The sequence below is a fragment of the Aythya ferina genome (genome assembly GCF_964211825.1).
Source record: "Aythya ferina genome assembly, chromosome: 1".
NCBI lineage: Eukaryota > Metazoa > Chordata > Aves > Anseriformes > Anatidae > Aythya > Aythya ferina.
This window is the reverse complement of record NC_140296.1, coordinates 138,538,665-138,543,320: the sequence shown is the minus strand read 5'-3', so window position 1 is coordinate 138,543,320 and position 4,656 is coordinate 138,538,665. Positions and strand designations below refer to the sequence as shown.

Sequence of the window (4,656 nt, the reverse complement as noted above, 5' to 3'; positions counted from 1 at the left end):
TATTTCCCTTACAGTAACATCCAGAATTGGGCCAGTTTCAGTCCTCTGCTTCTGATTTGGACCGATAAGAATAACCATAGAGAGGCTTTAGGAAAGTCTTTTAGTTGGGTCCCAATTAGAAGGACTAGTCTGAACTCAGCCAAAGATCTACTTATTTATCTATTTTTAAGATCTCAGCTCCCCTGCTCTTTTGTTTTATCTCTCTCCACAAGGTGCTCAGCTGGTGCAATTTCATATCATGTAGTTATCTGTTCTGTTTCTTGAAGGGGAAGCATAATCTTTTTTTGTCCCTATTGGCCAAGTCAACATCAAGAAGAAATAAGAACATTTTGGGGCTCTTGAGCAGAATCTTTGCTGAGTTTTCCTGATTGCTTGGAGGTATTTTCCCCAAACGTTTATTCAAGGCAAGTACTTTTCTGTCTTCAAGCCCCTCTTCTTACCCAGGACTTCTTTTCAATACCAGAATCATATAAGTCAGTATTTATGCAACTTTACAAATGTTACAGGAGAAGGAAAAATTCTTTTCCAGCTGCAATTCTGGGATGTGGGCATACATGACAGTAGTAGTCTATCACTTAAGCTGATCAACAATGATCATTTTAACAGGAAAGGAAAATGTAATATAAAAAATTTCCTGTATTCCACTTGTCCTCATCAAGCACTAACCCTGACCTAAACCACTTACATCTCCTTTTCCTTTTTGTTTTGATGTTTTAGGAGTTTTTTCCTAAGGCTGTTAAATCTGCTTTACTGCTTTTCCATATCCTATTTCAAAACATGACCTTACACAGGATTCGGTTCATCAGTTAACAATTACCAAACAGGCTTGTTTCCAGTCATAAATACTTAAGTTTTCTAAATGATGTTTAATCTGATCTCTCATAAATGAGAATAATTTATGCAAACTCCTCTAACCTTGAAATGGAATTCAGATTGCCTGCAATTACCTACAAATGTCTGAATTGACACAACAGAAGCCTTTCTCACTTTACAAGAATTTTTTTGAGTTCAGGGTCACTTCTTGGCCTCACTTACAGAAAGGTTAATTTTTTTTTCCTCCCTGCTTTCACAGCACATCCTCCCAACAGCATTGTTGCCTCTACTCTAACTGGCAAACATCACTGGCACTCACAATGTTCAGCTAGAGGGTAGGACAAGTATTAATGGTTTTATACTAAAAGAGGGCAGATTTAGATGTAAGGTTAGGAAGAAATTTTTTACTCAGAGGTTGGTGAGGCACTGGAACAGGCTGCCAGAGAAGTTGTGAATCCCTGGAGGTGTTCAAGGCCAGGCTGGATGAGGCCCTGGGCAACCTGGTCTAGTGGAAGATGTCCCTGCCCATGGCAGGGGGTTGGAATTAGATGATCTTTAAGGGCCCTTCCAACCCAAACTGTTCTGTGATTTGTGTGGGCTGAAAGATAAGTCAGATCCAGCAAATGGCAGCTATGAAGTCATGAGTGTGCAAAATGCCCATGATCTACACCCCATGCTCAAAGTTCTTGGCTCTCTTATTGCTGAGCTAGAAATGTGGGTTGCCAGAGATAACTGTTAGTTACCCATTATGGGGTTTCCACAGCAAAGGACACTTCGCATGTGTTCTCCACTGAAATCTGGATATCTTCAGGACAGTGTACAGTGAAGGGCTTGGGACTTTTCTGTCTTGGAGTCACAGAATTTTCTATTTTGATTAAAAAAAAAAAATGATCGTAGGTTTTGAAACCAACACAGACACTGCACATAACTAGTATTACCTATCTTTTCTTGCAGAGTTAGGTCTGCGGTCAGTCAGCCTTGTCTGATCCTGGGGAGAAACAGGAAGGCAGCTAGCCATATGGAGAGGCTCCGATATTGAGGAATGTCAGGCTGGTAGCCATCTGCCAAGAAGTGGGCAGAGGCTAGGAGGCAGCCAGAAGATCTGCAGCAAAGTCTGGGATCCCAGACAGCTTTGAAGGGTGGTTCAAGGAAAGCCAACCTACAGAAAAGCTGAGTGCTGGTCAGTTGGTGCTTCCAGGCTTCACCTCCCTGTCATGTGGTGAAGAAGACTTCTGGGATTAAGGGTAAGGAAGGTGTCATCTTTCAAGTTTATGTCTCTCTGAACAAATTTATTCCAGTGGAACATTTCAGAGAAAGCCATTTCCCAATAGAAAAATGTAGTGCTGGAACATTGTCTGGTTCCTGTTTTATTCAGAGCTTGAACTCTCTGGTCCTAATTCTTCAGTTCCTTAAATTTCATCCAGGCGTTTACACCTGTCGGATGTGGGCTTAGTAGGCTTTGCTGTTCTGCTTGTATGCATTTCTTTGTACTTTTCCAACATAAATAATACCAGAACAGTAAAAATAACAGAATAAATGACTAGGAGGGATGGGATGCAGTATGAAACCAAGATGTGTATCATTTTCTAAAAAGCAAGATATATTCAACCAGTTGCCTGTCTGCTTTCTAAGTACTATCCACTGGATAAAGGAGTAAGGTACAAGGCTCTGCTAAGATGTTGACCAGGGGCCTATTGAAGTAATCATTTGAACATAATGGCGGAAAGAAATTTGGGAAATTCAGTCCCTCAAAGGCAAAGCAAGAACTATACCTACCCAAAATGGCTTGGTTTACAGGTTCCTACAATTTGTGCCATGTGCCAAGAGTTTTGCTGAGTTTGTTCAAAAGACTGAGATGTTAGGAGGGAATAGCTGTGCACCTTGATGAATTCTGCAGTCAGCTAAACTCATCTCATTAGGCTAATGCAAGTGGGAAATTATCCATCACTCTCAGTCCACAGATGCTCTGAAATTGGAGCAAAGTTTTCTGTCAACTTGGGAAGTGTATACTCTGATCCTCCATAGTATAAAAGTTGAATAAAATGTCACATGGTTAGAATGATGTAGACATTTCTTAGCAGTTCCTTGCGGCTTTTGATCTTACCATTAGGGGAGAGTATATGGCTGGGCCATCCCCATAGATGGTTGCTGATGGATTCCCAGAGTTTCTTCTTGGAATTCAGACAGTTGGCATACTCTTGATACAAGTTTGTTCATGATAGAGTTAACCTGTCACCTGCTTCATCTTCAGGTTCTCCAACACTCTCTGTACAGCCAAGTATTCGAAGTGACATTATTAACATTTTAAATAAAAACAGTGCTTCAAATAAATGAATTCAGTTAAGATGCTCATGTGGAATGGTTGCAGTGCATGTTCTATTTGTGGGCTATGACAAGTCAATTTTGAAATAATAAAAGTTTGAATAACTAATGGCAAGGCCTGCTCTGCTCAGTGAAAGGGTGCACTCTTGGGTCATCGTGAAGTAACAGAAATGTTCCAATTCCAGAGTTAGCAGTAATGAAATGTCTCTGATCCAGCAACCTGCTGAGAGTGCTTATTGAACTGGGTGCTGCTCTGCATGAGGCACAAAAGTATGAGTGAACAACTTGTTTTTTCCTTAGGTGTGGTTCATAGAGCTTTCATTTGTGTTGTCCAGGCCTATGGACATACTGGAGTACTTATCCACTCCCCATCTCTACATGCTTGGAAGATGATCATAGAATCATAGAATCATAGAATATCCTGAGTTGGAAGGGACCCTTAAGGATCATCAAGTCCAACTCTTGACACCGCACAGGTCTACCCAAAAGTTCAGACCATGTGACTAAGTGCACAGTCCAATCTCTTCTTAAATTCAGACAGGCTCGGTGCAGTGACCACTTCCCTGGGGAGCCTGTTTCAGTGTGTAACCACCCTCTCTGTGAAGAACCCCCTCCTGACGTCCAGCCTAAATTTCCCCTGCCTCAGCTTAACCCCGTTCCCGCGGGTCCTGTCACTGGTGTTAATGGAGAAAAGGTCTCCTGCCTCTCGACACCCCCTTACGAGGAAGTTGTAGACTGTGATGAGGTCTCCCCTCAGCCTCCTCTTCTCCAGGCTGAACAGGCCCAGTGATCTCAGCCGTTCTTCGTACGTCTTCCCCTCCAGGCCTCTCACCATCTTCGTAGCCCTCCTCTGGACACTCTCCAACAGTTTCATGTCCTTTTTATACTGTGGTGCCCAGAACTGCACACAGTTCTAGAGGTGAGGCCGCACCAGCGCAGAGTAGAGCGGGACAATCACCTCCCTTGACCTACTAGCGACGCCGTGCTTGATGCACCCCAGGACACGGTTGGCCCTCCTGGCTGCCAGGGCACACTGCTGGCTCATATTCAACTTGCTGTCTACCACGACCCCCAGATCCCTCTCTTCTAGGCTGCTCTCCAGCGTCTCATCGCCCAGTCTGTACGTGCAGCCAGGGTTTCCCCGTCCCAGGTGCAGGACCCGGCACTTGCTCTTATTGAACTTCATGCGGTTGGTGATCGCCCAGCTCTCCAACCTATCCAGCTCCCTCTGCAAGGCCTTTCCACTCTCATTCGAGTCCACAACTCCTCCAAGTTTGGTGTCATCAGCAAACTTGCTCAAAATACCCTCTATTCCTACATCCAGATCGTTTATAAAAATATTGAAAAGTACCGGCACTAAAATGGAGCCTTGAGGGACCCCACTGGTGACCGCCCGCCAGCCTGACGCAGCCCCATTTACCATAACCCTTTGGGCCCTGCCCGTTAGCCAATTGCTCACCCATCGTATGATGTTTTTATTTAGCTGTATGGTGGACATTTTGTCCAGTAGGATCCTATGGG

The 4,656-nt window shown here is 43.9% G+C and overlaps 1 long non-coding RNA gene across 1 annotated transcript; it reads left to right on the top strand.

The window, feature by feature from the left end:
- Positions 1–265: 265 nt before the first annotated feature.
- Positions 266–2,164, top strand: LOC311429911. The gene is made up of 2 exons (XR_014688467.1): positions 266–404; positions 1,768–2,164. It is a non-coding gene; the product is annotated as an uncharacterized lncRNA (long non-coding RNA).
- The last annotated feature ends 2,492 nt before the right edge of the window (positions 2,165–4,656 follow it).